Genomic DNA, 12,517 nt, shown 5'->3' with positions numbered 1-12,517 from the left:
GTCTTCAAAGCATACTTTCTTCAAAGCAGAAAGTAATACTGGCCATTCAAACAGGTAGATTACCAATGGCTAAAATATTCAATGGAGGCCTATAGGCAAAGATATTCAGTGATTAAGTGGCCTACATACACCTACAGCTCTTCTCTCAAATACCAAATACAAGAAATAGCCTTTAAAAATATTTAAAGTGGCTTGGCGCCTGTGGCTCAAGTGGCTGAGGCACCAGCCACATACACCTAAGGTGACAGGTTCAAATCCAGCCCAGGCTTGCCAAACAACAATGACGGTTGCAACTAAAAAATAGCCGGGTGTTGTGGCAGGCGCCTGTGGTCCCAGCTACTTGGGAGGCTGAGGCAGGAGACTCGCTTGAGCCCAGGAGTTGGAAGTTGCTGTGAACTGTGATGCCAGAGCACTCTACCCAGGGTGACAGCTTGAGGCTGTCTCAAAAAAAAAATTTAAAGTCTCAGGTATTTTCAATGGTTTCTGAATTATCTTCAGGGAGCTCTGGCTTAGTTGTATAGTGTTTGACATATATGTCCACCATTAAATCCAGATCGTGTTTAATATCTAAATTTATGCTAAGCAAAGCCAAATTACTTGACCTTTGGTCTGTCAAAGTATTCCTCAAGTAGGCTTTGAAATGCTTTCATTCATTTTTATAATGCTCATTCTCGACCTTCATCATGGGAAGAATACACAGTACCTTCAGCAATGCATACACATTAGGAAAAAACTTGATGTCAGACAGGCGAAGGGCTTCATCAGTGGTGGATGGAAGCTCTATATCTTTTCCTCTGTGTTTTCATTTGAATCTCCAACAATGAAGTTTGGCTGACAGTGTGTCAGGATTGGGCAAATCACTTCTGTACATGTCAGCATGATGTTTCTCTGATGTATTGAATTTGAGTTGACCCATGACTGAGGGTACTAGAGATAAGCATTTAAGAGCTTTGAGGTGTTGCTCTGAGAATATATCTTTAAGTTCCTGAATAATGTGTTCCGCTATTGGAACACTTAGGGTTTCTTTTTCTTTTTCTTTTTTTTGGCCGGGGCTGGGTTTGAACCCACCACCTCCGGCATATGGGGCCGTTGCCCTACCCTTTTGAGCCACAGGCACCACCTCACTTAGGGTTTCTTTGTAGTAACTCTCAGAAGTTAGTTGAAGTCCCAAGTTACCTTGCTGAGCTCTGCAGAATTACCCAGAGAGCTTAATTGCCAAATTTGTGGCTTCCTCAAACCAAAACTCATGATAAATTTCAGTATTTTCCATCACTTCATTGAGTGAATGCACTACTGCAGTCAAGGTGCTGGCTGCAAAGAAGACATCAGAAGTTTGCTCCTAGAGATTTTTCCCCAAAGGCCCCAGAGGACCTATGCTCAGCCAGCTATACAATTATTTCATCTAATAGTTGTGTCAGTCTTTATACCATTTAAACATAAAACAAGTGCTTGCAGGAGGCCCACTAAAATTTATTTAAAAGCATCATGCCTTCCTGTCCACTGAGAATGGTAAATTTCCTTCAGTTCTTTAGCCCTTTCTTCAGTGTTCTGAAAAGGAGTAGAAACTACATTCTCAAGTTTTAAAAGCAGTTGTAATGATCAATGGAAAAAAGAGCAAACTCCCTCAGTTGTTCCCAAGGCAACAGATACTCCCATAGCAGGCACAGATTTTGCCAACCACATATTTAAGGCACATAGCTTAGGGATGTTTCTCTAGAAGTCTAGAAGCAGCAACTTTCATTTTGGAAGAAAATCCGTTGGACACAATGTAAGCCTGGTCACAACAACACTCCATATTTAGCCCTCACTTCTTAGTTACGGTAGTGTGAAATTTCACAGCCAAATTTCTGCCGTGGCTTCATAAGGCAGGAAGCCCACAAATTCCTCTCTCAAGTTATGAGATTCCTGACAACCCTGCTAGGGGCTCTTCCCCTGCTACATCCACTACATCATCTGTGATAAGGAAAAAGAAGCACAAGTCTCTCATTTCCTTGAGAGTTTCTTCCCGAATGCAGCTCTCACAGATTTCCAGCATCTGTTTCTGCTAGATGTTTGAACAAAACAATGTGTTAACCACTGTTGTCTCAAAGTGCTTTCTGAGGACATTTTTATCAGAATTTACCCAGCACTCCAACAGTGCTTGAAAGTTATCAGGAGTAAAGAGACCTTCTGGGAGTTCATCAGCCTCATGTTCATCTAGAGGTATGTTTTGTTTTCCTGTATGAATCATTTCAAATAGAGATTTTAGGTATTCTTTGTTTTCCTTCTCTTTGAGGGTTAGAGGTAAAATGCCCTCATCCTGTCTTCACCCTCCTCTTCTGCACTGGGGTTTTGAGCATTGCTACTATTGGTTTCTTTATGTTTTTGTTCTTGTTCAGAAGTTTCATCAATTTTTTTCTGTTTCAGTGTCCTGATTTCATCTTCACTCAATACTTCCATTCATTTTCTGTGTCTACCGTGTGGATTGTTCAAATGACTGGTAAGATCAAATATTGTTGGTATTGCATTATTTTTGAAGAACTGTCCTGTAAGGACCCAATGACATCACAAGTATCTGCTTCAAAGAATTTTGAGAAATAAAGTAACACAAACATTATTTAGTTTTCTGAATGCCTCTGGAAAATGTATAGTTCTATCTATAGATCTATAGGTCATAGAGGTCTCAAAGTGTTTGGCACATAATCGAAAATGTTTGTTTAGTTGATCAGGTGTTTTATATTCTAAGTTTGCTCTCCTATGATTCTCCATCCACTTCTGGCATTTGGCTGGATCCTGTGGGAGTCTGAAGTAGGCCAGGTCAGACTGTGTGTTCTTCTGTGTGCAGTTGGGTGTGGCACAGAAGTTGGGCATTATTCCCCACTGGCTGGCACAGCCCTCCTCCCACTCCTCAGGGCAGTCCTGCCAGCTGGTGGGGCTGGGGAGCCAGGCCAGCCAGCCACCTTAGCAAGGACAGCATGTGGGGCACAGGCTGGTGGGAGAGAATCCAGGAGGGGCAGGAAGGGTGCTGCAGTCTGAGGCCAGGCTGAGGACATGGCTCCACAATGCTGTGAGTGGCTGGGAGGATTTATCGCCATGGCCGCTATATTTCCCACCTGCCAGTCTCACTTTGTCACCCTGGGTAGAGTGTCATGGCATCATAGCTCACAGCAACCTCAAACTCTTAGGTTTAAGTCATTCTCTTGCCTCAGCTTCCCAAGTAGCTGGGACTACAGGCACCTGCCACGACACAGGCTATTTTTAGAGATGGGGCCTTGCTCTTGCTCAGGCTGGTCTTGAACTCCTGAGCTTGAGCAACCCACCTGCCTGGGCCTCCCAGAAGCTAGGATTACAGGTATGAGCCACCACACCCAGCCCCTTACTTTTATATTCCTATTTGAATCACAGAGGGTGAACTGGAGTGATATGGACAATCCATAAGTTCCAGGAGGGCATGATAGAGAAAAGTAATTTAACCTACAGATAACCAGGAATCAATAAATAATTCCCTGGGTTACACATTGTCAGTATGACTTTGCAATATTTGAGCAAATTTGGATTAAAACTCTAAGGAAGATCTGTTCTCCAAGAATTTGTGTACCTGCTCTTTGATGTGCTTTGTGATGTCACTTGAACTATTTAATTTCTAAGCCAAATAAGAATAATCAATGCCCCAATTAACTCTTAATGTTTAAGGAATTGCAAGGGTTAATTAGATGAAATATTTCTTTTTCCTTACAAGCCAAAAGTTTGTTATGTTACTCTCTCAGAAAAGATAAATCAAATGTTTTCTTTCTCCTGAATTTCTTTGTTTTTCCGTTTTAATTTATTATAACCAATTCCACTGAACTCTCTAATCTCAATATTCTAAAAATAAATCCCCTGAAGGGGAAAGAAACAATGAACAAAGAGAGAAAATAAGCCAACAATATGACATGGAGGAGCATACACAGCTGGCTATGTGCTAATAAACAACATCCAAGAAGACTCTGGGTTCTTAAGAACATTTCCTTAATTATGGTCATGATCCATGCCTTCCAACAATAATATAGTATGTGCAGTATTTTAACGAGGGTAGAGAAGGCATTGTTAACAAGATCTGTGTTTTCATTAGGGTTGTCAGGTCATGACATGTAAACAAAGCAGTCTATCTTATATATTCCTAGGAAAGTGGGATAAGAAGTCTTTGAACAATAATGTGTTTATCATTTTGAAAATATTTTTAACAGAAATGATAGATTTATGAAACTTTAAATAAAACCTGAAGAGTTCTAAGATATTCAGGAATTTCAAGACACAATTTCTTTTTCACTAATCCAAAGCAAGTTCTTTCTTTTGGAAATATCACTGCCAATTTTCTCTTTGTTTAGTTTATATTGTGTAGTAGGCAGGATTTTTAACTCAATCTTCCTGGATAGTTTTGTTTTTCTATTAATGTTCTCTCTCTGGACTATCCCCTAGTTTCTTCTACTCTAAAACTAGTCTAATGTAATTTTGATTCTAAATGTTACTTGGGGTGAGAAAAAAAAAAACTGAGATTAAAACACTCTACGGGGAAAAAGAGAAAGAGCCATAATACATATTTATTTGCCTATACTTCCTATTTCTCTTGTTTATAACTTGACTTTCTACTTTTGTATACTTTGTCTATTTGTGCCCAGACCCTTCACACTAACTCTATATCTTTCAGTCTGCTAGATCAACCCTGGATCAGATTTAGGAGTTGAAGAATAGAAATTAGGAAAAGAATTATAAAATAGCACGAGAAAATTGCAGAAAAGGAAAAAGAGGCAACTAGAAGATCTAGAGATGGAGCCAATCAAATTTATGAAGCTGACGAACTGTTATCTTTGGTGCCTTCCATTTTTATTCAGCCTCTCCTCCCATCCCCATCATCCCCTACTTTTGCTCTTTCTTCCCTTTTATGGCTGATCTGATTGTCCTTTTTTTGTTGTTAAGAAGGCCCTGGTGAGGTTTGAACCTGCCACCTGTGGTGTGCAGGGCCGGCGCTCTAACCACTTAGCTACAGCACCAAGCATCTGATTTTTCTTCTTATAGGATTTGCCCTTTGTTGTCTTGTCAGCTATTTCCTCTAATAGACATATTAATGGGCACATTTAAAAGTATTATCCCTCCTATAGGCATTTACATTTTAGTAAAAGTCTACTATAGTTTAGAATGCTTTCTAGGCCCAAAGAATGAATTCCTGATGATCTAATGGAGTTTGCCTCACCATTTCTATAGGGGGGTTCTTTGTGCTCTAACTTCCATACTCTCACTTTCATAGCCACTTCTCTCCCAAACGTCATCTTGCCAGCTACCCTAGTCTGACCAGGCTTGGTACACAGCCAATTCCCAAAAGTTATTAGTACTCTCACCAGGGTAGTCAAAGTAAAATGTGGTGGATATGTCTGTGGGTTTGTGTGTGGGGGGACAATACCTAAATGTGCGCACACACAAGCAGGAACAGGTTTGCAATCTTTACTGAGTGTGATAGTTTCAGTCTCAGAGGAATAAGGACTCTTCCAATGAATCCAAACAAGAAACACCAACATAATAAGAACCTCTCCCACAGAGGACCTTGTTTGACCACTGCATCCAGGAAAAGAGGACTTTTATCTGTTTTAGGAAACTCGTATCAGTATCTATGATCAACTGATTGTTAGCTTAGTTTTGTATTCTTTTCCAGTGAACTATTATTATCTGATCTGTGATACTGGCTTAAAAGTAAGCTTTTTAAAGTTCACAGACTCTAACTATCCAGCAAGTGTCACTTTCTCTGTGTGTGTGTATGTGCGTGCGTGTATGTGTGTGTGTGTGTGTGTGTGAATTCACTTTGACTCGACTTTTCCCCAGTTTTGCCGGGGAACAATATGTATTGCAAGGGCAGAGAAATGCCCTATTGCTCCAGGGAACTATAGCAAACATGGTCAACATGGCCTTGGGAAGTATGGGAGGGGAGAGAGTTTAAGGCCACTCTGATCTTAAACATGGGCTTGGCAAAAAAGAAGAGAAAGAGAGTGAGGAACACAAAACTTGTCAGGCCAGAAGGAAGTCATCTGTTTTAGTATGAGGTTCTTCTAGGAACCCTTTGGAAAAGAACTGTTTGAATGAATAAAAGTAAATAAATGTATATATTGGGCTATCATATATTGGAAGATATACAAATACAGTGATTGTGTTGTGAAACTTTCCTCCAAGAGCAGAAATGTGACTGTGTGCCTCCTCAGCCTTTATATAAACTCCATTTTCCTAAGCATATTGACATTTGTTTTCTTTCTTACATTTCTTCTCCAAAAATCTACTGCAGACTGGAAACTGTCTACCAATTTCTGTTCTCCCCTTTATAGTGGGCACACAGCTGGACTACATTCCTCAGCCTTTCTTACAGTTCAGTTAGATCATCTGGCTAAGTTCTCTCCAGTGGAATGGTATCAGAAGTTACATCTGTCAATTCTAGGACTTACCCATAGGCCCTCAACACATGCATTTCAAAGCTTGTTTACCTCCCCACAGGACGAAATGGTGACAACCAAGCCAACATTAAAACTACATTTTGAAAGTAGAAAGACTACCTAGTGGTCTGAATACTGGGATTGCTACGAGAACAAGAATTGACCCTTTGTTGTATTTGAACCATTATGTATTTGGGTTAATTTGTTACAGCACTTTAGAGCACTGTATCCCCCACAATATGTAGGACAATGCTCAGCACAGAATCAGTGCTCAATAAATAATTGTTGAATTAATGAGCCAGTATTCATGTACTACCCTATTCTTAAAAGATCTCCCAGAAGGTATAATTACTATGAAATGCTAAACTGAAAAATTTACTCATTCACATTAAGTTCATTTTAAATGATAATTGATATTTAGGTATCAAACACCTATTGATTACTATCTTTTACAAAAATACCCTGATGAAGTAGATGATATTACCTCCATGTAACACATAAAGAAACTGAAGGTCAGGGGGTTAAGACTCTTTGTCAAGGCCACATAACTCCTATATAGCTGAGCCAAGATTTGAATTGATGCTTGTCTGACTTCAGAACTCTAATAGACCGTGTTTCCTTAAAGATATGTTGATTTAATACATTATGTATGTTGTTTAGACCTGTAAATATAATCTGTAATCTGTAAATATAATACTATTCAAAGCAAAGTATACAAAGCAAATTTAATACATTATGTATGTTGTTTAGACCTGTAAATATAACCTGTAATCTGTAAATATAATACTATTCAAAGCAAAGTATAATCATTTGGAGCTCAATAAATCACTCTGTAAAGTTATTACACACGAGCTGTGTAATGTTAGTCAACTAAAAAACTATTTTTATTAGTCTGATAACCAATTTGTGACCTCTTCCATGCTTTGTATGTGATCTTTAAAAATACAGAGTACATAGCTATCTTTTAATAAAAAAAAAATAAATAAAAATACAGAGTAAAAGTGCAGCTAGAAGGCTTAGTGATAGAGATAACACAGCAAAATGATTTCCTGGTGAAGGGTCAGAAAGCAATGGAAAACATATTTATTTTAGTTCTTTTTAGGAAATCTTTCAAAATTCAGAAATTCATTTTCTGACCATAGAACAGACTAATGTGATAGTATACAAAACTAGAGAAATTTACTCCAGAGATTGTTATAAATGGACATTGGGTTGTAAGTAAAAATACAAGAGTGCCTGGGAATTCTGTCTCCACTGCCCTGTCTCTTCCACTCCTGGATGCCTCAGGTGGCTCTGTCAAAGCCTCTGTTGCTTGTGACCTACAGATACTGAGAAATCTATAAAGAGGGCATTGGAACACCCTGTACGCCAGGAAATGGACTTGATGGCCTTTGACGATGTGGCCATGAACTTCACTCAGGAGAAGAGGGATTTTATGGATTTTTCTCAGAAGAATTGCTACAGAGATGAGCTGTGGGAACCCTTCAGGAACCATATTCCAAATCTAAATCTGATTAACAAAATTCCTGCTGGAGTAAAAAGATGCAAATGTGTCTTCATATGTCATTCATACCAAATAGGCACATTCTCTGTTATTATGGACACAAACTATTGAGTGTGAGGAATGTAGAGAGAAGTCATTTAAATGAAAACAATGCGGGAAAGCCTTCATCTCTCTTACAAGTGTTTGAAGATACACAGTAACTCACACTGTAAATAGACCTTATAAATGTATGGTATGTGCAAACGTTTGATCTTCTCAATTCATTTTGAATACATCAGATAACTCACACAGGGGATAAACCCTATAAATGTAAACAATGTGGTCAAGACTTCAGTTTTGGAAATACTTGTTAAATATGTGATAGAACTCACACCAGAGAGAAAATTATGAGTGTAAGGCTTATGGGAAAGCATTCAGTTGTCCTGACGTAAAGAGTTCACAGTGGTGAAAAACACTGTTCATGTAAGAAATGCAGCATTTACACTTTCTAGTTCCCTTTGAAAACATGGAAGAACTCATACTGGAGAGAAAGTCTATTAATGTAAGAAATGTGGTAAAGGATTCAGTTGTTTCAGTTCTCTATGAAGACATGAAAAAATTCATACTGGAGGTAAAACCCTGTAATTATAAAAAAATATGTGATAAAGCCTTCAGATCTTTTAGTTTCCTTCAAATATGCATGAAAGAATTCATAGTGGAGGGAAACCCAATGAATGCAGTGCATTATGGAAAGCATGCAATTTTCCCAGTTCTCATCAAAAATGTCAAAAAACTAATACAGGAGAAAATATCTATGAATATAGAAAATGTGGTAAGGGCTTCAGTTTTTCCAGTAACATTCAAAAACATGAAAGGACTCATACTGGAGAGAAACCCTTTTAACGTAAAAAGATGTGATAAAGCATTTAAAATCCCAATTTCTCTCAAACACTTTACTCACACTAGAGGAAAATGCTATGACTATGAGAAATGTGATAAAGCCATCAGTTTTTTCACTTCTTTTTGAAAACATGGAAGGACTCACAGTGAGGAAACTCATTATGAATGCAAACGTGTGGTGGGGTCTTCAGTTCCAGTTTCATCTGAAAACATGAAAGAATTCATCCCTGAGAAAAACTTTATGAATGTACTGAATGTGGCAATGCCGTCATTTTTCTCATATCCATTCAAAGACACATGATAAAGCACACTGGATTGAAATTCTAGTAATTTGGAAAGCACTGGAAAGTTTTCAATTTTAGCAATTACTTCTTGTGAAAACTCCCACTTAGAAAAATCCTATAAATATAAATAATTTGGAAAGCCTGATGCAAATTAATTATTGTATAATGGTCAAAAAATGTACATAATGAAATATCAATTCTACTTAGAAAGGACTCACGTAGAGATAAGAAATAAAAAATGGAAAGCACAAAAAGAAAACCAATGGGGCAGCTCCCATGTTCTGTTTGAGAATTCATTTCCTAAGAATTCATAGGCTTACAGCTGAAGAAAAGCACCAGTCTAATACTGTAAAGGAAAGTAACAAAATACAGTAGAACTTTGTAAGTTGAACACCCAAGGGACTGTAACAAACGGGTCAACAGACTGAGGTGGTCAACATCCTTCTAAAAAGAAATGTTTTCAGTAGCAAGAATGGCATTGCCTAAAAATTGAATGGCATCCATGGCAAGATAAGCATTTAGGGTAGTGTTTTATTTATTTATTTTTAGTTTTCTTACACAATGTTTATTTTTACCTCATTATATTTTTATGTTGCATTCAGCATAAGTCAAAAGGAAACAAAAATATGTTTAACTGCCTCAGAAAAGGGCCATGTGAAAAGAAAAACATTGTGTAAAATTTTACCAATAGAGAATTAGGATTTAGAGGGATGGATTTGAATTACAGTCCCAAAGAAACTGCTTTTGAAATTCAGGATATATGGATTTTATATGTATGTACATTACCAATTATTATTGCATTTAGCTTGAAATAAGGATTAAAATTGCATTAAAATAAAAAAAAATTCATCTCCTGGTGAACTAGGGCTACTGAATTGATACGTACATGTAATGCCTGTCTAGTCTATGAAAATTAGGTCAACTTAAGGAGGTGGTCAATGTAGGGAGGTGGTCAACTGTGGAGATTCTCCTATACCTTTTTTTTTAATTTCAAGAAATACACTACAGAAATTTAATGAAGCCAGGAGATGTGATACCTTGGGGGAAAGAAGGTTGGTATTAAATTCTCAGGTTTTGAATAGATAGGAATCTCAGGAGCAAGAATAAAGGAAATGAAGTTTATGTGAAGTGAAGCTGATGTATTCTGCCTGATCAAAGTTAAGGTTCCGTGAAAGATCCAGGGGAAATATTTTCTGATAATTCTCTGACATCACTTTTCATCTTTTTTTTCTTGTTCTCTCCCTTCAGCTCCCCACAAACCACTTAATGTCCTATCACTTCACAAACAAGTCCATGGTTATCTCCATCTTACTCTCACTCTCCTTTAATTACGATTCTCCTATCCCTTTTGTTTCTTGCATATGTGACCTTGTCTAAGTGTTCATAAATAATACATATGTGCTTGTGTATATAGATGAATATATCTGTGTAAATGATGGTGAAGTGCAACTTGCCAGCACTAAACAAATGTTTTGAAATAAATGATGAAAGCAACATCCAATAATACCTTGTAATTGAATGAATTATACTTGCTATTTCTGTTTTCAATGTAACGACTTAACTGTTATCACTGCCTTTACTAGTTTATGAAAATAGAATGTGTCGTAGTGTCAATCTAATATAGTAGATATCCCTTACAGGGATTCTTCAATTCATTCATTAACTTAGACATTTATTTAGCACTTAATGTATGTTCAACACTATTTTAAGTAGGGATTCAAGCAGTGAACAAAATAAACAAACTGCTTCATAGTGCTTAGAGTCTAGAAGGAGACAAACAAAAATAAGTATCATATGTTAGGAGGAAACACGTGCTTTGATAGAATAGACATAGTAGCTGTTAGAATAGCTGTTATCAAAAAGACAAAAGATAACAAGTGCTAGAGAGGATGTAAACAGAAACAGGTACCCTTGCACGCTGTTGGTGGCAATGTAAATTAATATAGGGAAAACAGTACAGAGGTTCCTTAAAAAATAGAACTACTATATGGGTTTTTCTCACCCTTTCTACTTCATAAGAGGGACTCGTTTTGAACTCTTTCTGGAAAGGCTCTAAACTTTCTCTTTGTTCTTCCTAAATAAAATCTCTCTGTGTTACCCTGGAACTTGTGTAGGTTACTTTTGCTTTCTGTCCACGCTGCTGCCTGTGCCACTCCAGTTTTATTTCCAGTTTCCATTTGTTTTTGCCTTTGATTACCACAGTGCCTCTGTTGAACTTTCTGGCTTAGCTAAGTAATCAAACCATAAAAGAACTCAAGCCTTGAGTCTTCCCAGGGAGTTTCAAGGCACCATTCCTAACTCAACTGCCATGGGTAGGAGAGGGAGAGGTGTGAATTAAAAGTCTATATTGCCAAAAACAAACAAACAAACTACTATATGAACCAGAAGTTGTACAATGAATATACATCCACAAAAATGAAATCAGTATAACAGCGAGATATCTGCACACCTGTGTTCATTGCATCATTATTAATACTAGCCAAGACATGAAATCAAGTGTCCATCAATGGATGAATGGATTAGCAGAATGTAGTATACATATACAATGGAATACTATCCAGCCTGTAATGAAAAAGAAATCCTGTCATTTGCAACAACATGTATTTATCTGGAAGACATTATGTTAAATGAAATAAACCAGGCACAGAAAGACATATATTGCATGATCTCACTGATATGTAGAATCTAAAACTGTTCATGATACAGTACACCCACCATGTATAACAGAGACTTTTGTTCATAGTAAACCCCTAATAATACAATGAGACTTTTTTAACTACCTCATTAATAAAGAGTTTAATTTTATTACTATAAAAACAAAAAAGTTGAACTCATAGAAGGTTGCGTGGGGAGGTTGAAGGTTATAAAATGTCATTTAGGAGGAATAAATTCAAGAGATCTATTGCACAACATGGTGACTATAGTTGATAACACTGTGAGAGCATACCTCAGATACATTGTGGGTTTAGTTCCAGATTACCACAATGAAGCAAATATTATAATAAAATGAGTCACAAGAATTTATTGGTTTTCCAGTGAATATTAAAGTTATGTTTACACTATACCGTTAAGTCTATTAAATTGTTCAATAGCATTATGTATGAATATGTACGTACCTTCATTTAAAATACTTTATCTCTAAAAAAATGCTAAAATCACCTGAGCCTTAACAAAGTCATAATCTTTTCACTGGTGGAAGGTCTTGCCTTGATATTGATGGCCATTGAATGATCAGGATGGTGGTTACTGAAGGTTGGGCTGGCTGTTACAATTTCTTAAAATAAGACAACAATGAAGTTTGCCACATCTGTGGATACTTCCTTTCTTGAAAGACTTCTCTGTAGCATGCAATGTTATTTGGTAGCATTTTACCCACAGTAGAATTCCTTTCACAATGGGAGTAACCCTCTCAAACTCTG

The 12,517-nt window shown here is 37.3% G+C and overlaps 1 pseudogene; it reads right to left on the bottom strand.

The window, feature by feature from the left end:
• Positions 1-463: 463 nt before the first annotated feature.
• LOC100955505 lies at positions 464-2,850 on the bottom strand (annotated as a pseudogene).
• Between the last annotated feature and the right edge of the window lie 9,667 nt (positions 2,851-12,517).

This window comes from Otolemur garnettii, unplaced genomic scaffold, assembly GCF_000181295.1.
Source record: "Otolemur garnettii isolate 467f Iridium unplaced genomic scaffold, OtoGar3 scaffold00230, whole genome shotgun sequence".
Classification (NCBI taxonomy): Eukaryota; Metazoa; Chordata; class Mammalia; order Primates; family Galagidae; genus Otolemur; species Otolemur garnettii.
This window is presented reverse-complemented; position numbering and strand designations above follow the sequence as displayed.